General features: G+C 43.4%; 1 protein-coding gene across 1 annotated transcript in view; it reads right to left on the minus strand.

Annotated features, from left to right (window-relative positions):
• The window catches only part of nexmifb (neurite extension and migration factor b), a 62,644-nt gene extending 43,710 nt beyond the window's left edge, over positions 1-18,934 (minus strand). The window contains exon 1 of the mRNA XM_017473458.3: positions 18,868-18,934. The gene's annotated coding sequence lies outside the window, so the exon portion shown is untranslated. The remainder of the gene's footprint in view (positions 1-18,867) is intronic.
• Between the last annotated feature and the right edge of the window lie 5,745 nt (positions 18,935-24,679).

Here is a 24,679-nt window from a genome sequence, read left to right on the forward strand (position 1 = left end):
ACAGATTAGCTAGCTAAACAGATTGCAGATTTAAACAGATGAGCTAGCTAACAGATTTAAACAGATGAGCTAGCTAACAGATTAGCTAGCTAAACAGATTGCAGATTTAAACAGATTAGCTAGCTAACAGATGTAAACAGATTTAACAGATTAGCTAGCTAAACAGATGGCAGATTTAAACAGATTAGCTAGCTAGCAGATTTAAACAGATTAGCTAGCTAACAGATTTAAACAGATTAGCTAGCTAAACAGATTGCAGATTTAAACAGATTAGCTAGTTAGCAGATTTAAACAGATTAGCTAGCTAGCAGATTTAAACAGATTAGCTAGTTAGCAGATTTAAACAGATTAGCTAGCTAGCAGATTTAAACAGATTAGCTAGCTAACAAATTTAAACAGATTAGCTAGTTAGCAGGTTTAAACAGATTAGCTAGCTAAACAGATTGCAGATTTAAACAGATGAGCTAGCAAACAGATTTAAACAGATGAGCTAGCTAACAGTTTGCAGATTTAAACAGATTAGCTAGCTAATCCAGACTAGGAATGGGTATTTAGCCAGCTTGCATGTCTATGCATTTTTAACTCCATTTCTCGAAATTTGCTGACTCTATTGACAATATGCAACATTGCATTTGGACTCATTTCGATAATAACCTCTGGAAAAGAAATTCACTCCTCTTCAGTAACTGCGTTATCCTGGTCAGGGTCATGGTGGATAGGGAGCCTATCATGTGAACACTGGGAGTGAGGTGGGAATACACTCTGAATGGCACACCATTGCATCGCTTGGCACAATGAACACACACATTCACATGGGAAACTCAGCACCACATCCCCGCATGTGTTTGGGAGGTCGGAGGAAACTGGAAAAACCCATGCGGACAAGGGAGAACACGCACAGAAACCTTAAGTGTAATATGTAAGAGCACAAACAGTAACATTCCAATGACTGCGTGTCCTTATCCATACAAACACAGCTCCTGGGTCTAATAGCTTTCCAAACATACTATTTTAGTATATCGGGCCCGCAAACCATCCATCCATCCATCTTCTATACGCTTTATCCTTTTCAGGGTCACGGGGAAACCTGGAGACTATCCCAGGGAGCAGCGGGTACAAGGCGGGGTACACCCTGGACAGGGTGCCAATCCATCGCAGGGCACAATCACACACACACACACTCACACACCCATTCATACACTACGGACACTTTGGACACGCCAATCAGCCTACCATGCATGTCTTCGGACTGGGGGAGGAAACCGGAGTACCCGGAGGAAACCCCCGCAGCACGGGGAGAACATGCAAACCCCACACACACAGGGCCACGCCGGTACTCGAACCCCGGGGCCCGCAAACCATTTTTTAAAATTTAGTTTTAATCAATTTAGCAACATTGTTGGGTTTGAAATACAAAAATGGAAACTTTACAATACTGGTTCTGCTTTGAAAGCAGTCCCTCCAGGATTGCAATATTCGGAGGAGCTGGCAATTTTTCAAAATTAGCGCAGATTTTCAGCGGATTTGGACGTCATCACCCGGCGCACTCAACCCAAGCCTCCTTCGATTCACGTGCGTCGAACGTGAGTACAGCTAAAAGATCTCTTATCAACACGCATCACTGCGAAAGACCGTGCGGAACTATTTTGTGCGACTGCAATGTCGCCAAGTAGTTTTCCGCAAAAAAAAAAAAAAAACTCGGCAAGCTGCAGCAAAATCGAGCGTTTTTGGCCGGAGCAATAAAGTACGGCTTGATTCGAGCTGGATGGAGCGGATTTTTCCCACAACTCACTATTCCCTAGAAGCGAGCAGATTCTTAATACATCGTGGGCAGGATGTATTATTAAAAAAGCAGGAAATAAACCTAAAACATCAATAAAATAAAGTCACAATGACCTGCGGACCCGTGATGTTATCCGACATCGCTAGTAATCCACATGCTGTTCTTGCAAACCTAAATTAGGGTCCAGCGGTGGACATCGCACTATGGGGTGCTTGCATGAACAGCAGGACTCATACACTTTAACTGGCATCAAGGTCAACAGATGCCATGTCAAAGGCTCTGAAAGCCATTTCGCTCGCTGCTTTCGCATTGACCTTGCTAGAGTTCTTCTAAATCATCTCGTATCAACACTGGCTTTCCATCTCGCCGTGATCTTCTCCACCGGGACTGCTGGCGGTTTGATTGACAGTCGCTAACGACCGGATATATGTCGCCGGCGCCGTGTATTTCCGCACTTTGGCCAATGCTTTTAAAGAAAAGCACAGAATAAAGAGAGCGCACACAGCAAACACACCCACCAGAGCTGCTCCCTATTCAGTGAAAGCTTCACTGAAAAACACGTACATGCAGAATTCTAGCTTCCATATGGCAAGCACCATTAATGCCATCTGCAGTGGATTGAGTTAGTTTTAAGTCCCTGCGCTGTTTTAAAAGAGAGACAAAACTGTCTTGAGGTCTGCAAATTACAGCAGGGGAGAAAGAAAAAGAAAGACAAAAAAAAAAAAAAAAACGTTCATGCTGTTCATCCCAAATACAATGAGCTGCATTAAAATTTCATTACAGGGGGGGAAAAAAACCCCCGACTGAGCTTCCACTTCAATCAACGTGTGCATATAACAAAAATAGAGTCATAGAAAAGGGTTAGGATTTCTACACACAGCAAGTCTTGACCACAAAAAGAGCACGAGAGAGAGAGAGAACATCTTAACATCCGGTCAGTTTTTTTTTTTTTTTTTTTTTTTTTTTTAAATCGCCGTGGCTGAATGGTCTAGCGTGAATGGCATACCTAGCTTTGGGATGCTGCTGCATGGAAAAAGGAAAAGCCTTGCTAATTGTGATTCAGCCTCTTCTCTCTCCCCTTGGTCTATGCTCAAGCAGCTGCCTCCATTTATGCAGGGCACATTTCAAATGACAGGAGGGAGGGATAGAGGGAGGGTATTGAACTTGGCTCGGTGCAGGGAGGGGGAGGGAGCGAAAAAAGGTTGCACGATGATTGCACGGTAATTCTTACGAATCTGGACACTCGACAAAATAAAAACCACCAGCTCGTCGAGTTAGCCTAGCCTGGTTGACACATCTACACTAACATCCGTGCAAATTCTTCCAGCCAATACGAGCGGAGTTCACACCGAGCCGTCGGATGACGTACGAGGACGTATTCCGCCACGAACATCTCTGCGGCTCACTGCTACTGAACCCGCAGTGATGAAGGAAGGAGGGAAAGAAGAAGAAGAAGAAGAAAAAAAAAGTGCCGATAAGCCGTGTGTGGGCCTGCGTGAAAGACTGCGCCGTGGTGTGTGCGCGAGTACGTGTGTGTGTGTGTTTGTCAGCGACTGAAGAATCTCTTGGCACAACTCGTGCTGTGTACGCTGCAGAGACGGATCAATGAGATGCTGTTCCTCATCTTTCCTTCGCGTCTCCTCTCATCGCGCCGATCCACAGCTCTCACGTCTCTGGCAGCTCCAGCACATGAAATCTGATGCTCGTAAACAGTCTATTTATCAAATCAAGCTAGCTGTCCAACTTTATCGGCTGTAACAGGCAGCAGACTTTGTTAATGAGAGGAGCATTGTAAAATAAATAAATAAATAAATAAATAAATAAATAAATAAACAAACGACTCCGGGAACCGCATGTCGTCGTGGATTGTGCGATATCCTGTCGGTCTGAAACGAGGTGTCATGACTCTCAGTCAGTTCAGCAAACCATGACATGTGATAGAGGATATACAAGTTCATAGATATCTGGGTTCTTAACGGCCCAGACGGACAACTCCGACACGCTCAGATCATTCGATTCAAACCCCCCCCATATTAAACCAACCAAACCGCATTCGTTACCCCTCCACAACATCTCCCAGCACTGACCTGGAGAACAACCGACCGAAAACAGCCGTTATCTAATACACCTAAAGTCCTCGCTGTCCTCTTTTCCGACACCGCGAGTCCACCGGGCGCAATACATTCATTCGAGCGTCATAAGTTCATGACATTCTACTCTAAAGATCAGCTTTCTTCCGTACGTCATGCCGCTCATATTTACCAGACGGCATATTTTGTCATTTACGCCAAAGCTATCCTATCTCAAAAAAAAAATTAATCAAATAAAAAATCTCTCACGTCGTTTGTTTCTTTATATTCTATGTTCCAGAACCTTCGCCATTGCTTAAGAAAACAACCCTTTCAGCAGGATTCATCCCAAGGACATCTCTCAAAAGGTAGCATAATTTCACAAGTTCAGCCGGGGTGGGTTTTTTTTTTCTTTTTTCTTTTCCCTCCCTCTCTCTTTCTAACCTTACGACACTGTAGCTAGACTGCTGGCTCCAACGTTGTCTTTGATGTGCTTTTGCCTTTCTCTGATATGATTATTTTTGATGCATGACTCAAACAGCAGAGCTGAACGGACTGTCCGGTTCAATTCTGTAAAAACTGTGTTCGTTTTTTTTTTTTTTTTTTTAATTGATTACGCGTTCCTTCCAGCCAACGTGCATTTTAGATATTCATATCTCACTGTGTCTGTAATGAATCCTTTCTGACTGGTTTTTAATACATTTGAAAGAATTCGCTCTTTGAAATAAATTGGCAGCACGCTATCAGCATAGACAAGCAGACCGTCAGAGCTTTCATGTCATTTGATTTTTTATTTATTTTTTTTTATTTTGTGTGTGCGCGCGCGCGCATTTTTATCTACCGCCGTCGGAATGGCAGCCCGTCACATGGAACGCTGCCATTCACTGTATGGCTTTGGAAGGGAATAAAACAGAATACCAGACAGCAAGGTGGAGCGTTTTCCATATTTTGACACCACTCTGTCACCATCAACCGTTTCCTACGGTGGCCCGACACAATCCGGATGATATAGGCTAGATGTATGAGATTTCCGCCATACGCGTTTAAACACGTGCGCACGAGCGTGATTCTCCGCCGATTGCTGTTTTTGATTATACCAAACAAACTGGTAATGAGACTCTATTAGTAGGAGCGATTTAATCCCAGTACCTCTCAGGAACATACACCTGATGAATCTTTCATTACTGCATATTACTTGATTATTAACTGGCACACAATACCGCGTTCGGCGTACACTTTGCGAGCGCGTTTCTAAAATAAGAACCTTAAGTTAATAAGTTCGCGAGCTCGACCTTGTTTCCACAAGATCGTTACTTTTAAATTTCTTACATGTTCACGTAACATGAAATTGCAGAGAGAGAGAGAGAGAGAGAGAGAGAGAGAGAGAGAGAGAGAGAGAGAGAGAGAGAGAGAGGGAGGATAGACTACTTTAAGCTATGCAACATATCTGCAAGGCGATCCTTCAAGAGAACGAATGAGTCCAAAGCCCCTGCTCTTTTCCCTTCCGTAATCAAGCGTATCGATCGGTCTGTGTGGGAGCTTTCTAGAGGGCTTTGTGCATCCACGGATCAGCGTATATACGTTGGGGGTGTTTGGCAGGTTTATTTGCGCTGCCTCGAGACAATAGTGCCTCTGAGTGAGGTGATTAAAAGTGCCTTCTTATTGAGCTCCCCCCTTTAATCAATGGCTCTCTGTGATCCCGAACCGAGCTGAAAGGCAACCTCTGAACGTCCTGCTAGCAAAGCGGGACGAACGTTAGGGTAAGCAGGTGCCGATTCCCACTTTCGCGGTGGCTCGTAAAAAGAACTTGCCGTTTTAGAGCCCGCAATGCCCAATTAAACAAATCTAATGCAGGGGAAAAGGCGGGTCATTTCATTAAGTGGATAAGGTTAATGAGTTATTTGTATGGTTGACGTCTTCTGGTGGTTTCAAAGGTTAGGTGCCTCCATCCTGCTGCCCTTTGGAGTTATGGTTAAAATGCACGCATTTACACGCTCTCCCAAGCAACCATAATGAGGGTCGAGACACACTGTGTGTACAGATGTACGACGGTTAAACAAGCCGGCCAAAGAGACACGGACGCTCTCTCCCACCAACCCACATCTTACTCAAGAAAAACACTTACGAAGGTAAGCCGTCCTGCACTCGACGCAAGGTTACGGAGTCATTCCCACGTAAAAGGGAAGGGACGTATAGCGTCTTGTGAATTTCGGTTCAAAAGCCACACTAAATGGACACCATGTACTGCTTTTTTTTTTTTTTCCACAATATCGCTCGACTTCACAGCTTTATAGTATTCATCGAGAAAACGCAGGGTTCATGAATCCAGCCCAATCAATTCAGCATGATTCGACTGGCTAGGACAAGAATGCAAGGCAGTCTGCAATCTTTTTGTCAGGACTGTCATATGAATGGGCAGCGGGTGCTTCTTAAGAGCAAGTATTGGACAAACACAAACAAATGAGGCAGCTCGCAGTGACTCAGTGCTCTAATGAACCAGCGTATTGACTCACTGAATTCGCTCGCTGTCTGCCATGGCTGTGCAGATCCCAGCAGCCTGTCTGAATACCAATAACTGTGTGCTTACGGATGGACGGACGGTGGGGGAGAGGGGTTAACAGCAGCCATCGCACAGCAGTGGGAGTGCACCGAGAAACAAGAGGTCCCTAAGCTCCACATGAGCATGCTGTTTGTGAAAACATGGGATCAGGAAAGTGTGTGCACTCCATTTGCTTGCTACCGTCGTGATAATATACTGTATAACATCCGATACCTTTTCAACACAGTGCAGATTTTCTCCTTCTGTATGAACGCCGTACAGCGTGTATACTATAATCATTCAAATTCTACTATCCAATGTCACACGGAAGACACGCCGTCTACGAGGGCTGTTCGGCTCGTCTTTTCTTGCTCATTAGGGATCTAGATCTACATCCAGATTTCTGTAATACTGCTTAGCGCTGCATAAATGTGGCCAAAGGTTTGTGGACACCGGACCATCACACCCATACGTAGGCCTTTTCACAAAGTCTGAAGCAGATAATTGTCTTGAACAGTGGTCACCAACACTGCTCCTGGAGATCTACCTTCCTGAAGAGTTTAGCTCCGACTATAATCGTGCGCACTTAGCCATCTAATCATGGAACTTGCAGGAAGGTAGATCTCCAGGAACACGTTCGGTGAGCGCTGGTCTAAGATATCTTCGTATGTTGTAGCATTAATAGCTCCTTACACTGGAGCCCAAGGGCTGTTCAAACAAACCTGTTCCAGCATGACAACGCCCCTGCGAACAAAGCGATCTCCGTGAAGACATGGTTTACCGAGGCTGGAGTGGAAGAACTCGAGTGTCCTGCACAGAGCCCTAACCTCAACCCCACTGAACACTTTTAGGATGAACTGGAACGCACCCCAGCCTCCTCACCTGACATCAGTTCCTGACTTCACTAATGCGCTTGTTGATAAATAAGCAAATCCCCACAGCCATGTTCCAAAATCTAGTGGAAAGCCTTCCCAGAAGACTGGAGGTTATTATAAATTCTATAGTGTACAAATTGTTTTGAATTGTATGACGGCGTATCATAACGAGGAAATTTACACAGTGCCCCATAGAATGTACCAAAAGGTGGGGGGGGGGGGGGGGGGGGGAGTTAATATTTACGAAATACGAACGAAAATATCATGATAATGAATTCTATGGTTATTATACTGAATCATCATGACGGGTTTTCTTTTTTTTTTTTTTTTTTTTTTTTTTTTTTTTTTTAAATTGATCCATCGCTAATCGCTAACGCGGTATGCTTCGTGCGCTATAAACGGCCCGGACTTGGAGGGTAAACCCAGAGGAAGACCATGGCCACATGGACCTCACTGAGAGCCAACAGGGACACACTTGGAACAATGCAACAGCCTTACAGTTCTTAATGAGCATCCTCACATTCCGCATGATACCACTAATTTGAGAAATTTCCAGCACAAAGACATAATTAGACAAACTAATTAGACGCAGACTTTGTTGCACAGAGAGCCTCCGCAGTTCAAGCTATCCGCCTACCTGCCGTGTGCTAAAATAAGACAGAGCCATCAAGAACATGTGCGCTAATTCCTTTCGACAAGTACACCTTGGCATACGTGGAGAGGCTATATTGTGTCAACGCATCTAAGGGACTAACCCCCTCCATTCCCGATACAAACACAGCGTCTATCTATCTATCTATGTACACAAAATACAAGGCATCAAGTGAATCGTCTTGTCATATGCCCATATGCACACCTAAAGAAGATGTGAAAATAGCCATCTCAATGGAAGGAATTCAATTGGAATCGATAGCTAAATACAAGTCAAGCATGGACATTTAGGTCTCTGGAGGACTCGTTATTCATTGCTAACAGCCCTGGAAAGGACAAAAAAAAAATAAATGCCTCAGAACAAAAGGGTTGAACTGGAAAGCCAGACAATCGAGAGTCCAGGGAAAACTGCGGACACGCGGGTGAAGGAAAAAGTAATTGATTTTAAAAGTGACGGGGAAAGCCACCGTCTCCGGAGGGGGGCGGGGGATGGGATTGGTACGTCTGGATCTCATCAGCACGGAACTGGCAGGGGAACACGGCTCTGCGAAAATTACAATAAATCTTCAGTCAGTATTAAGCCGTCTCCTAACACAGACGTCACGGCGTGGAAAATGAAAAGAACTATAGGACGGACGCGGATGGAACGAAATCGTTAGAGCTTCTCGTTTCTGGCGCTTCAAAGTAAACGCTCCCCAACGTATCTGCACGTTAGATCAATTTTCGAGCCAGATTCCTTAAAGTGCTTCTTTCAGAATAGATATGATATGGGATCGGAGTAGCTAAAAATAAGCCGGTTTTCATTTGAACTAACATTCAGACATTCAGCGAACATTTCTTTCTTTTACACTGTGGCACTGTAGAACAAGGCTCTCCGACTCAAATTTGTGACGGCCCAGCTATTTAAAAGACGACTCGCGGGACTGTTTTTAATGTTGGACGGGTTCGATGCGGTCATTTCGCTAAACACACCGAAAAATGGAAAAATTGAAAACCCTGTGACCGTTGTCATGGTTAATAATTGACACGAATGCATGTGATTAGCTGCAACAGGACGTGCTAGAGAAGCCGTAAGGTCCGAACGACGGCCGATGTTTCTGATCATTTCAACTACGGTATTTTGAGTGCCTGGTTAGACCTGCTGATCAGAGACGAACGGCCAGACCGATTCAAGGACGGAAGCTTATGGTGACTCAAATAGCTACTCTTTACAACCGCGTTGAGCAGAAAAGCATCAGCTTCAGCTCTGGTCAATCAAGAACTCTAATCTGAGGCCACATTGGGTAGAGGCTCAGTGAAACTGGACACGTGACGATTGGATAAAGATTGGAATCTGCAATTGTCCAGATTCCGTGAGCCTGATGATTTATGTGAACTGAATACGGTTAATGATTTAATATTAATCATATTAAAACCAGCTCATTTGGAAGAGACATGGTCACACGACCGGTTGTAAATTATCCGGAACTATCAATTTGACAATTCAATCCCACTAGGACATACATGACTCGTCAAACCGGAAGACATCCGAGCCATAATTGAAGTCATCCGTGCTACTGTAAAGTCAAAAAATACATTTATTTCGCTCTACCCATCTTACATCGCACAGCCAAACGCCACACCCGCTAGCAATGAGCAACGTCGCACGGGTTCCCGAGTTAATTATTTCCCCCGGCGGCGCGTGAATCGTGTGGTCCAAATATGGCACTTTTCCGATCCATCGAAAAACATACCGCGTTGAATCTATTTCGGAGCTGCGAACGACCAGGACGACGGGATTGCCTCTATTTTCGATATCATCCATCCGTTACTGCTTCCGAAAACAATCTGCCCACCCAAAAGAGGTGGCCCTGTCGCTAATCGAGTCTCTGAGCTTGCCAGGTGCCAGTAGGAAACCCAGAATCCTGCCAAGCGAGGTTATCGGTCCACCGCAATAAACGGACTACATTCATTAACAGACCCTGGAGCTGAGGGGATCTTCCAAATCCCCAGAGCTCGATGTGTCTTCCCTCACTTTCATGTGCTAAAGATTAAAGCTAAAGGCCATGTCCCTGTGCTCACACACCCATTTTTACATCCTCTCCTGTCTCACGCCTTTCCCTTTCTTGCTTAACTGCTACGCTGGCACCAGGCTTTTCTCCTCATTTTGCCGAGGAACCAGGCAATCATGTGCCTTTCAATTCCTCCTAGTAGGGATATTAAAAAGGTGAGGGCACCGCGCGTCAGCCTTAATGCTTTCTATAAGCAGCTCACAAACAAGGGAATGAACGAGGGGGTGTTCTCGACTGGATCATTTCTCCATTGGATCGTTTCTTCAGGCAGGGGGGCGGGGGGTTGTTTTTCTACTCAGCCTTGTCCCATATGTGGCACTCCTGAGTAAACGCCTGGAGCTGGTGAATACGTGTCGTACCGAGGCCCGTCTTTTCGGAGGCAAGGACGTACATCAAGACAGGAGAGGGATATACGATAACGGTACACGTCTCAGATTTTCGTTTCTAGGAGTGAAACGGGCAAGGTCTTGGTACGATAATTAATTCGTTTCCTAGAAGAGGAAAGAAAAGGAAAAAAAAAAAAAAAGCTAATAGAATGGAAAACAACATACAGTACATAACCGACTGGAATTTCACATCCCACCGATTGATCAAGGACCGACCCTGTGAGAAAACTCTCACCGAACCTGACAGGAAAATGAACTGTCCGTGCCAGAGTATAACCTGATAAAACATTTTAATGGAATAATGAATGAGATGGGCTGAGAACGATGATGTTTTGAATACTTTATGTTTCCTTTCCCCTGAGTAAAAGGAAAGAAGGAATAGAAAAATAAATAAATAAATAAATAAATAAATAAATAATCAGACCGTACAGGCCTCGACAGTAAAACCTTGACGGGTCACAATGTGGCGACACATACTGATTTCATCCGTGCTTTCCCAGGCGGCTCGGGCTTTCTGGAGAAGACAGTGTGTCGACAAACAGGTGAAAGCTTTCCGAGCTTAATCTCGTTAATATCGTTAATCACGCGCTCCCCGTCCCCTTTTAAACGCTCCGGCGAGAGACTTCAGGGTGATAAAAAGGCTCGGCTTTCGAGAATCGTGACTCATCCTTGTTCGTCAGCTAAATAAATTCATTTAGCGTGATTCCTCCCCCATGTTTGCATCTGCGACATACATTACCATCTGCGGCATGTGTCAGAGAAATATTCCACCCCCCATTTCTTTTTATTCATCAAAAAAAAAAAAGGCCGATAAAATCTAATCGGAAAAACGGATTCGCATAACGCGTAATTCTAGCTCTGCGGTTTTAATGAGATGTTTGCAGTGAAGTTATTTCCAAACGGTGCGATTTTACTTGAATCGGACCGACGTTGCTTAAAAAAAAAAAGATCATAATTTATGGAGATCGCAGCTTTTGAAAAATTAACTGACGTGTGTGAAGTGCCGGAGAGAAGCTCCGAGCTACACACCATGAATAAATCATACTTTTAAAAAAATATATATATATATTATATATTTATTTATTCTTCATTTTACCTGGCTACAATGCGGCATGCCCACAATCTCTCTCTTTTACTCAAGGCCATACTGCAGAAACATCAGAGCTGAAAACACATGATGCAATAGAGCTCATACAGCTAAACTCAACCGACTGGGATCTCAATGTAGCATTCAGTGAGATCAAGGCAGGATTTATCACATTTATATTTGACTCAAAAGCGATGTATTGACGTATAATAATAAATAAATTGACCCGAAACCTTCATTTGAAACGTTGCGACTATGCAGTTAGAGCAGGAATTCAGGTAAGACTTACCCAGACAGACAGTCACTTCAGGACCAAGGCTGTACCACTGGATAGCCAACTAATGCTTCAAAAACGTGCAGCGACGAAACAAAACACAGTACAGTGCACATTATGCAGCACAAAATTGTTATATAACTACTACTGGTCCAACACATGGATGGCATCGCAGCTTCACGGCTCCAGGGTCCGTGGTTCAATCCTAAGGGTTTGTGTGTTTCACATGTTCTCCCTTCGGGTTTTCTCCGGGTTCGCTGGTTTCCTCCAACCGCACAAAAAGCCTAAATTATTTCTCTCTCTCTCTTTTTTTTTTTTTTTGCAATACTAGCCAAATTGAGAAACCAACAACAAAGACTTGCTGTGAAATTTTGCCGAGGTGAAGCAGAGAATGATGGGTCATACTTTTTATCCCATCCATAATTATATTAAATTGAAGCGGAACACGTGGCTAAAAAGAGGGATAAAATAAACTGGAGAACAGTACGTGCAAATCCTCGGCCCTGGAATCTTAAAGGAACTGCTTTAGACGGAAAATACCGACACGGTCTTTCATATATGTTAATGAGCTTTATTGATTATATATACTCATGCACAGTGAAATTGTTTTCTTCGCATACCCCAGTATGTTAGGAAGCTGTGATACAGCGCCCCCTGGAGCAGAGAGGGTTAAGGGCCTTGCTCGAGGGTCCCACAGTGGCAGCTTGGCAGTGCTGGGGCTCGAACCCCCGACCTTCCGATCAGTAGCCCAGAGCCTTAACCGCCAAGACATCATTACCCCAGCCATAACATCAGAGAGTGCTTAATCACTGTTGCCTATTCATGGATAGAACTCGAACGATATTACTTTATTTTAAAGCAGGACCGACTCACACGGCTGTGACCAACTTCACCATTAGAAAAGACAGAAAAACCTCCACCCAAACCATCCGTTTATTATTTCTTCGACACTGAAATCATTTTGCGCTGAAACACAAACAGTATGCGAGCGCCTTGCAGGAGCTGAACTGACTCATTAACATGGCAAATTCTGCTTCATGCCATTATTGGCACAATCGTAACGCATAAATTAATTACGAATTGAAGTCACGGTGCTGTCTAAATCGAGGAGGATGTTAGAGCTCGGAGGAATTCTTCTTTAGGTCTGTCCTTTTCACGACACGTTCACGTTGAAGCCGAGCGTGAAAACCGGCTCGTTTCGAAACGTCGGCGAAATGCTTCCGAATGTTTCCGGGGCTGTAGATGTCCCGACTCGAAGTCACGCCTTTGGCACGTACACGTCGACGGGACGATTTCAGTTCGGACTCGGTTCAGATTCCGAAGAATCTCCGAGAAGAACCCGGAGTAGAAGGGAAGGAAACGACCGGATTGTAACGTGTTACATACTGTAATCGTTAATAAAACGCTGTAGGTATTTCGAAATATCTCTCCAAGGACGGGGCACCGTGAGTGAAGACCCCGAAAGGAAAATGAACTGGACGTGCCTAAATGAGACTCGGTGCGCGGAAGAGAGATTTCTATTGGTCATTCCGTGAAATACACGCCAGCAAATGTGTCGTCGTGGCGTCTAAACAAACGAAATACCCTCCTACTTCCTGCCTGCAGATTTCTGTTGAGTCGTAGCCATTCTGCGAGGACAAAACCACCTTTTCCATAAAAGAATGACAAGTGCAGGAAACATCCTGCAAAACAACGTCCCCTTGCCCCTTCTCTGGTCCCCTCTGTTCCAAAAAGCGGCCTCTTTGGCCCCCGTACCAAAGCCTGAAACAAGAGCTTGCAGCATGAAGGGCCCGAGCACACAAAGGACCTCCTGTCATTCTTAAGCACTGGGCAGGTCCCAGTTTCTCTCTCACATCAGACCTGCCCATTGCAGATCCAGAGGGAACGAACGCCCTTATCCGAGTTACCGCGCTCGCAATTCTTACAATGCCCAGTAAGCAGGACGTGCACTTACCACCTAGTCAAAGCCTTCTACCAAAGGCTGATTTTTTTTAGCCTTTTTGGAGGTTTGTCAGTAAGGGGAAATGGGAAAATAATTATAAACCATCTTCAAACATACAGAACAAGACATCTCACCTGAACGCCAGGATGTTGTGTACATTAAAAAAAAAAAAGTGCATAAGCGTTCACACACTTATCACTCGCTTTGCCTTTCACAGTCATAATCCGTGCCTCTGCACCTGCAATCACCCATCGCTGAGTCATTTCCCCGCTGACAACGCTGAAGAGTCACATGATGGGTACAATAATTTAATCAAGGAGCTCTTGACCGCAACTACTAAAGTAGAGTAATTTACATGCGGTGTAAAAACCGTGCACTACGCACTTGGAGATGAAAACGCCGGCCCGATACCTAAAAAGGCCCGAAAGTCACTCTGGCTAAATCGTGCTGCTTATCCAGGTGTAGACAAGTCATATTTATTCCATTGGAAAATAAACGACGCTTGCCAGGATGTAGAAATTCACGAACAGAGACATTAGGTGATATATGGGGTATTTAATAAGAGAGCTGTCGAAGGATGTGAGGGAAAGTGCCGTGTGCGCACCATGTGCACTCTGCCTGTCTGTAGCGTAAAAGGCCGAAAGCTACGTCTCAACTGAAGGAAGGTACGCTTACACTGCAGCGGCTGCTCTAATACTGACCGATACCGGACGTCCAAACTCCACTGTAACGCCGCTGTAACCGTGCTGTTTATTCACATAAAGCCCTGGTCGATCACGGTCATGCGTAGCGTTCGATACAGTCCTGAACACCGAGTCATCTCCGTCTGTGTCTCAAATAATAATAATAGTAAAAAAAAAAAAAAACAGAAACAGAACAAATTCTGCAGCAGCTTGATTTAAAGCGCATTACGACGGGGCACGAGGAAAAATGCTGAATGTAAGCAAATATGGAAGCAAGCAGGAGGAAGTCTGGAGGGCAGATTGCACACGGATATGAAACGCAATCAAGGCGTTGAGCAAATCTCCTCTGGATCTCACCTCTGTGTAATTACAGAACGCTCTGGCAGCCCTTGTGGGAGGGAGGGGGAGGGGGTGTTTAGGGAAGAGTACGGATCTTATGTAGCTTGAGGGTCGAGGGTGCAGTAGGGCTCTCGTTTGTAATAGTGCATGGGACGGAGACCTAATCTACGATATAAGGAACGCCAATGTCAGCATTTCTACCAACATCCGTGACCCATTTAAGGCGTTTTAGTGCTTGCCTATTTCTGACACAGCAGCCATTGAGAGGCTCCATATCCAACACAGAAAGGATCTGATCGAAGGATGCGGATTTGGACCAAGCGTGTGAGCCTACAGCTTGAGACGAGACGACACGAAATTTCTAGAGCTGCACTCATATCTAGCAGGCCACGGCCTAGCCTCAGGTCTAGAGACGCGAGCTCAGAAAGGGGAGTTTCTCAGACAACTAAAGCAGAATTCCAAAAAAAAATTAAATAAATAAAAATGTAACGACCGAACAGATTCGAGGTACGCGTTTCTTTCTCCCGCGTCAAATTCGCAAGAGCTTTGTCTCATCTGTTCAGGGTCGGTGGCACTGGTAACAAAATAAATAAATAAATAAATAAATAAATAGACGTGAAATGCGACAACAATCCGAACTACAGTCGCTTCAGATTGTTGCATTTACATCGGAACGAAACGGATCCTTAGCGGTTATTCGTTATTAACGATTCACTTGTCTGCAACTGAACCATCACAAAAGTTGACTGTCCCTGTTCTATATGATAAACTATGACTGTATACATTGATATTTATTACAGTATGCATTTATTACCCATTACGTGCATAATCGTAAAAATAATAATAATAATAATAATAATAATTCAGAAAAGCTTGCCTGTGTGGTCAGTACAAGCATGTAAGTAGATGAGTGTGAGGGAGTCTCGATGTGCTGTGTAACCTTTTTTTTTTGTCTGTAAAAATAAAATAGATTTAGTTCTAGACAGCTGTTGTCCCTCACCCACCCGCTTTTTTTTTTCTTTGTCTTTTTTTTTTTTTTTCTCCTGAAATGGATGTAAAACTGAATGGGAAAAAAATTAATAAATAAATAAAAGGATGAAAGAAAAGCTTTCCTGCTTCACAAGTGCTGTAACAGAAAAACATTGGCCCTATAGTCTGAGGACAATGCCAAAGCAATCCGTGGCCTGGAGGTCAAGAGAGTGAGTTCCTCTTGAGTGTGCTCAGCTGCCCTGTGACATAGCATGCACGGCAGTTTGGTGGCTGGATACAGGTCATTTTCACCCTCCCTAGTAGGTCCATCCATCCATCTTCTATAGAGCGTATCCTACTGGGTCACGGGGAACCTGGAGACTATCCCAGGGAGCATGGGGCACACCCTGGACGGGGCGCCAATCCATCACAGGGCACAATCACACACCCATTCGCACACTACGGACACTCTGGACATGCCGATCTGCCTACCGTGCATGTCTTTGGACTTGCACCAGAGGAAACCCCGGCAGTTCGGGCAGCACATGCAAACACACACGGACGCGTCGCGAATCGAACCCCGAGTCCTGAAGGTGTGAAGCGAAGGTGCTAACCACTTAAAAGAGCTAGCTAGTGGGTGGGAATTGGAAAATGATTAAAAGTGGGAAGAAACGGGCTCAAACGATAAATAAATGCTGTTTTATTTGATTTTTTTTTTTCTTTCCTTTTCAACACCTGCCTATTACCAAGTAGCTCGATACACAAGACGTGAATTAAATTCACAGCTTAAAACTGTTCCTAATTACATTAACTTCAACCTATTCTGGAATGTTGCTATGATACAAATGTAACGCTACCGCGTAAACAGACTACACTAATGTGAATCAAGGACTTATTGTTCTGACGGGGAATAAGCGAGTCATCTCGTGTGGGATGAAAAATTGTTTGCTTTTCTTTAATCTGACTAATACGATTTCTTCTTTTCTTTTCTTCTCGCAAGTATGGCGCTCTATGAAGCAACGCCTTAGGCCAAGGTCTTTTTAAACAAACTTCCTTTAATGGCGGATATAGACACGAGGCTGTGAAGACAACCACAGAGTAAAATAAGAAAGTGAGCGGTTCTGCTTCAGAATGACGGTTGGTGGTGGGGGGGGCAAAACACGATGATAAATAGTAGAATTGAAATAAGACATCCAGTACGAGGGAGCACAAGAGGCACAGCATGTCTTCAAGCAGACCCTAATTGGTATGGCAGGCATATATTCAATATTCTAATAAAAGACATACAGACGCTGCTAAAAGCTTACCCGCCAGGCAGGGTTCGTCCAACGTACGGTACGTTTGGCATGTTTAATCAATATTAGCTGCAAATTTCACAAGTAATCAATACCGAAGACTGAACTGAAGCCCAAAAACGGTATCTGTAGTATTAGTCAACAAATAGATGTGATGATAACAAAAGTCCAGGTTTTCACTAAAGCATATCACTTACATTTACAGTATTTTGGCAGATGCCCTTATCCAGAGCGACTTACATTTATCTCATTTATACAACTGAGCAGTTGAGGGTTAAGGGCCTTGCAAAAGGGCCCAACAGTGATAGCGTAGCGGTGCTAGGACTTGAACTCCTGACCTTCTGATCAGTAACCCAGAGCCTTTAACCACTGAGCCACCCCTGCCCATATCAACCACAAATTGATGTAATGGTGAATCAGCGAGAACCGCTTGCTGGGTGCAGCGCCAGCCTTATTCTCCATTTACATAAGTGTGTTTCTTTTACACATTGTGCAGCTCAGCCTAGTTCCTGGTTCAACCACCATTCCATTTAGCCATCTGGTCAACCTCTAAATGAATTCATATTCATAGCCACTGTCCAGACGACCATTCTTGCGATGACCACGGCGAAAACAAACAAGTGCGCATGAGTAAATATACTGAGGGGGAAGAGGGGGTTGAGAGAGAGAACGACTGTCCCATTGACGGACTTGTGAGTCAGCCGGTGAGCAAAACAGATACAGTGATATAATACTCTGATTTTAATCCTCTCGACGCTGCATCCAACACAAGGCCTTTTGCATAGTTTATATTATATTTTATTTATTTATATTATATATATATATATATATATATATATATATATATATATATATATATATATATATATATATATATATATATATATATATACACACACACACACACACATATACATATATATACACACACACACATCAGAAAGTGTGTATAAAAACTGTGCATGACAAAGTAGTGGGTTTGTGATCACTACTGCAACCCAGTCAGGCACTTCCGAAGTGGGTACGATTTAGTGGCCAGAAATCTGAATCACAGACAAAAGCAATAAATAAATAAATAAACAAACAAATAGATTACTTTTTTGTTTAAGCATCCCTAGTGACATATCTAATTCCACATTTTAAGCAGTGCCATTCCATATATAAATATATATATATATATATATATATATATATATATATATATATATATATATATATATATATATATATATATATATACACACACACATACAATATATATATATATATATATAAAATATGTGTGTATGTATGTATGTATATACACATACATACACACATTTTATATATATATATATATATATATATATATATATATATATATATATATATATATATATATATATATATATATATATATATACACACACACACACACACACACACACACACACATATATACATACACATATATACATATACATACACATATATATATATATATATATATATATATATATATATATATATATATATATATATATATATATATATATATACATATATACATACACACACACACACACATATACACTGGAATATAAATGTTTCTGTGCTGCCCCAGTAGAAAATCTCTTAAGGATACAGATTGTCCTGGCAGAGCCTTGTCAAGTCATCCTACACACATGCACGCACGCACGCACGCGCACGCAAACACACACACTGCTGCCTTTATTGCCCATTAATTCCGATTCCCAACGACGGGACAGTGTGGGGATTATTCAACTCTTATGCATACAGTATATGCTTTTCATGCAGACGGATCCTGGTCCCCCTGAACGCATACCTCTTCCTATGGGCGCGCGAGATCAAATGCCCGCGTGTTTATGTCCGGGAGCGGAAGTGTAAATGTAAGCGCGTGAAGTTGACACGGTTTTCTCCTTACCTCTGACTGAGATGTCGCGTCGCTTCGCATCAAATCAAAGCTCGTGCCGGTCGGATAAACGTCCCCCCTCCCTCCCTCCCCCTTCCCCTTCCTGCCCCCCACTTCAGCGCACCCACTTCTCCATGTTTTCTTCTTTCTTTTCTCTTTTTTTTTCTTCTTCTTTTTTTCCCCGGGCCTCGGCTCGTAGCAGGTGGACGCGCCTCTCGGTGATGGAGAAGGAGCCTCGTTTCCCCCCGACACACACACACACAAAAAAAAATCTCACTGCTCCATTTTAGAACAAAACTCCGCGTCAGGAGCGCGAGACGAGTCTTAAATCCCGCGTTTTTAAGAAGCCTCCCTCGTGCTATTCGTTTCTTCCTCGCCTTCTCGTCGTCTCCTACCGGGTGCTCGAGGCTGCTTCCATTGTCGTATCAAGTCGTATCTCTCTCTCTCTCCCTCTCTCTGCAGCTGGACCTCTCCTCCTCTCCTCTCCCCCCTCCAACCTGCTCTGCTCGCACGCGCACCCGTTAAGTCTCCGTTCCATCCGCCCCCCATCCCTGTTCTGACCTGTGAAAGTGCGCGCGCTACCCGTTTTGACGGAACGTGGCTCAATAAAAATGATAAATTAGGTCACTTCAGCTGGACCAACAACAACAACAACAACAACAACAATCATTCATTCATTCATTTATCCATCCATTCTGGTCAGGACTGCAGTGGAACCCTAGAACATACATCAGAAACACTAGGCACGAGGCAAGAACACTCCCTGGATGGGACGCCAGTCCATTGAAGGACACCACAGAGACACACACATTCTCAGAAAGAAAATAAAAAGGTGCTAAACACTACCGTAATACCCTTACAGGTACCTTGTGGCTTTACTCTCCAAACTAATTATGGTTCATTAATGTACCTTCTGTGCATAATGATGCAGCTAAGTCTTTATTAAAGCTGCACTGTATCCATGTTCCCAAAGGAAGCCAGGGTTGTTCGTGCCAGATGTCAGGGAAGGTCAGGAACTCCCCGTTCCTGGCAGCGATGGACGCAAGCGCAGATTTATTAGTGAATGATGCAAACAAAGGTAAAAGGAAAAACAACACTGAAAACAAAAACCTGAGCTAGAAATACTAGGCAAAGAAGACAGACTACGATAGAGACTAAAGTACACACAGCAGCATGAAAACAACAAAAGCTTGACAACCAGACACTGAAAGACAGGGACTTATAATAATATAATGGTGCTGATCAGGGTGAGACGGGACACGGGTGTGAGTGATTGAAAATAGGAGTTCTACCTATAGTAGAGCCGGAAGGTGACGTGACGTCTAGGCAATGAGACGGAGCGATCTCCTCCGGGGTGGCGCGACGTCCGAGGCAGAGCATGAGCCCGGAGCGACGGCCACTGTGGAGCCAGCAGGGGGTGAAGTTCAGAGGGTGGAGTGACATCCAAATGTGAAGCCAGAGGGGAGAGCAGCATCCTTGGGAGGCCAGAGGGGGGGACGGTATTCTCTGTGGAGCCAGAAGGGGGAGCGGCGTCCTCCGCGAAGCAAGAGGGGGAAGCGACGTCCTCTGCAAAATAAGGTGGGAAGCGAAGTACACTGCAAAGCAGGGGGAGGAGCGACGTTCTTAGAGGAGCGAGGAGGCGGAGCGACGACGCCCTCAGCGGAGCGAGGAGGCAGCGCGACGACGCCCTCAGCGGAGCGAGGAGGCGGAGCGACGACGTCCTCAGTGGGTGTAATGTTGTGGATATGGTTATATCTGCCCACTGCACCCTTTCATGGTAAATATTTAAGAATGAACTTTAAAATGAAATGAAGATTTTCACTTGAACGAGGAGCTCAACCAGTAATGAATTTATTTATTCATTCCTACATCTTCAGTAACTGCTTCATCCTGGTCAGGGTCGAGGGTGCGAGGCAGGAGCTCACATCAGAACCTACACACAGATAGTAAACTCTGGATCGAACCGGAGAACCTGGAGGTGTGAAGCAGCGACGCTACTTGATACAGGACCAAAAAATGAATGCCATTTTAATGAAGTATCTGATTCCTTGATCCCACTCCAACCATTTATGTATCTATCAATCTATTTTCTATACCGCTTATCCTACACAGGGTTGCGGGGAGCCTGGAGCCTATCTCAGGGGATTCGGGGCATAGGGCGGGTTGCTGACCTATAGCAGGGCATAATCACACGCACACACTATGGACAGTTTAGGGATGCCAGTGGTGGGGGCAGTAGTGGCTTGGCGGTTAAGGCTCTGGATTACTGATCATAAGGTCGGGGATTCAAGCCCCAGCACTGCCAAGCTGCCACTGTTGGGCCCTCGAGCAAGGCCCTTAACCCTCTCTGCTCCAGGGGGCGCTGTATCATGACTGACCCCAGCTTCCCAACATGCCGGGGTATGCGAAGTAAACAATTTCATTGTGCTGAAATGTATATGTGATTAATAAATACTCATTATCATTAATCAGCCTACAACATGTGGGAGGAAACCGGAGTACCCAGAAGTAACCATGGAAGCACAGGGAGAACACGGAAGCTCCGCCCACACAGGGCAGAGGTGTGAAGCGAACTCTCAACTGCAGAGGCGCGAGGTCAAACGTAGCTCGTTTATTTATTTGTGCTGTTAAACCAGTGCATATTGGCTGCTTTTATACTGGAATTTTTTCTTCAGGCAGATTTCTAGTCAACAATTTTTTTTTTTTTTTAAATATAGCAGTTGATTTGAGATATTTTTATCCAATGTAAATGATACAGCCGGGCAGTTGAGGGTTAAGGACTTTGGTCAGAGGTCCTTAATTCCTTCTCAGTCCTGTGATTTGAAACCATAACCTTTCCAGTCCGTAACACAGGGCTTTAACTCTTATGATTAGTTAGTTCACTGAAATATAACTAAAGAAAATTCTTATTAAAAAAAAAAAAAAAAAAAAAACCCTTTCCTGCTGTTTACGCTTTACTTTTCAAGCTCAGACTTGGTCCCTCAAGACCCCGTTGGTCCCATCCTGTTTACCCATAATATGCTAAAATCTTGTGTTTATGTGACAGTATACTGTATGCTTATATCCCTTGACATCTATTTCCGTCTCATCTCATTACGTGAGATTTGAAGAACTCGGATGTTATCTCGACTTATTGCAAACTTGACTTTTTTTTTTCTTTTTTTCTCGTTTTCCGGTGACCCCTGTGACATTTCCAAAATAAGATCAAGAAAAAGGTCGTTTTTATTTGATAATATGAATGTGCCCATGCTTACTTTAAAATTTAATCCTTGGTTATATTGAATAATCTACATTAATTTTTTTTTTTTTTTTTAGAAACTAGTAAAGTTATTAGAGCGGGGCAAGCAACTAATGTACTACTGAGTGATTGAGACTAATAATAATAGATATAATTATTGACTATGTATAAATTCCATATTATGACTGCAGAACTAGGCTATTGGTTATGTAAATAATCCCCCCCCCCCCCCCCCCCCAAAAAAAAAAAAGAAAAACATGACGTTTATGACGTCGCTCTGTACATTATAGTTCGGATCGCACAACTGTTTGGTATGCCTGTTGTGTTGCATTTTTCTATCGACTTCACCTTACAGTGATGAGTGATGAAAGAGCTTTGAGCTGCATGTGAATATTCATATCTGTTTTGACCGGAAGCACTGAGACTTTACACATGCATTACCCACGTGGATTTACCCTCCTACACAGAGCAGTGGGAATAACGGCATCTTCTTGCAGGTTATAATGAATATTCATCTTTCACCCCCCCCCAACACACACACACACACACACACACACACACTTGCATGCTTCACTGTGTTACCCATTAACAACACTTCTTGAGCTTCTCTGACCCCAGGCACATAAATGAATTGTCTTAAAGTTCATTTATTTAATCATTCCAATGTGTATTGACTTTCACCAAATAGTGTGCTGCTAATGAACCAATCATTTGAATTTCTGCCTTTGATCTTTTTGCGCTTTATATATATATATATATATATATATATATATATATATATATATATATATATATATATATATATATATATATATATATATATATGTGTGTGTGTGTGTGTGTGTGTATATATATATATATATTCATAGTTACATGACCCCAGTCAGATTTTAATCCTATTTAAATAATAATTCTTTTTTTTTTTTTGCTAACAGTAAGAATTATGGTTTCTGCAGAGACAATCGATTAAGTCACATCCAGCAGTTAGAAGTTAGAAGTTAGAAGTGTAACACAACGCCTTAACTGAATCTGCATCTCTTCAGTGCTCAAAATATCTGTATCCTTACCTGTATGATTTTTATTTACTGTTTTATACATACCACTACGCCCCTGGAAAGATTAGAAAAAAAGAAATAAAAACCACACACAGAGCCGCTGGGTCATTGTTTTTTGCCCCCCCCCCCCATTCCCAGATTAAAAACAAACAGCAATTTGCAGAACATAACCTGTACTTCTTGTACAGTTCCTCAGCTACCTGAGCTGCCCTGTGGAACTTTCTTGCAAGCTTTCTATCTAATGTAACCGAGCAGGTTAGGGAAATATCTTTCCAAACAACAACAGCTACCATAATAATACTCTATGCGATTAGATCTCCTTCAGTCTTTCGGGTTTGTTACCCGCGTACGTTCCAGAAAGATTCGCCAGACGTGTAATCCGATTGGACTTGGAGGCTCGGACGTGGTACGATTTACTGTAGGACGTTCATTTAAGAATGACGAAAAGCACGCGCGATGAACGTACGAGTTATTTATTTATTTTTAAATGAATGAAATGTTTATTTTTAGAGACTCCAGCGGAGAGGTGTCGATCTGTGCACAGAACATGGCTATGGAGCTGCAGCTCGATCAATAAAAGCATGTTTTGTTTGTGAAGTTGGGCCAATTTGTAGGTATTTAGAGGCGAGTATTGTATTTAGGCTGGGATACTGTAGCAAACTACTGATGATGGACAAAAACTGGTGAATGGTCTGCGCTTTTTTTAACCTTAGCGGTCCTACAAAGTCCTTTACACCGGTTCTCATTCACCCATTCACACACCAATCGCTACGTTTACATGGACAACAATAACCCGATATTAACCCGATTAAAGACGAGACTCTGATTAAGAAACTTCCATCTAAACAGCGATTATTGATCACCTTAATCTGACTAAAGTCGTACTCAAAGTAATGACGTGTGCCGTTAATCGATCTATGTCCTATAACATGTCAAACGGGAACATGAAAGGAATATTCTAAAAGCGACTCATGTAAACACCTTAATCAGAATATGGTCTTATTCAGAATATGGTCAATAATTAGATTACTGCCGTCCATGTAAACGTAGTCAGTGGTAGTGGAGATGCCATGCAAGGCGCTAACTTGCCATCGGGAGCGACTTGGGGTTCGGCGTCTTGCCCATATACACTTCGGCACGCGGAGCCACGTGGGCCCGGGAATCGAACCGCCAACGCCACGATTAGTAGACAACCCGCTCTACCACCTGATCCACAGCCGCTACATAAAAAATAAAAAGAATAAGCTTACAAGATGCACCTCTCATTCGTGAATGAATATTGTCGTTCTCCTGCGAGCTCTCTTGCCCTTAGTGAGTATGAATTATTCAACTATTATACTATAAAACCATGAAATTAAAAATCTCCCATGACTTTTGTGATGTTTTGTGTGGGAGTCCCGATGTAAGCCTCTAATTTCAATGAGATTTGAATGAGATTACATCTTTAACAAACAAACAAACACAAAAAAACAACAACCCACAAACAGAATATTGCACCTACTGTACTATTTGGATCTGTATTTGGGTTTGT

The sequence above is a fragment of the Ictalurus punctatus genome, chromosome 8 (genome assembly GCF_001660625.3).
Source record: "Ictalurus punctatus breed USDA103 chromosome 8, Coco_2.0, whole genome shotgun sequence".
NCBI classification, from domain to species: domain Eukaryota; kingdom Metazoa; phylum Chordata; class Actinopteri; order Siluriformes; family Ictaluridae; genus Ictalurus; species Ictalurus punctatus.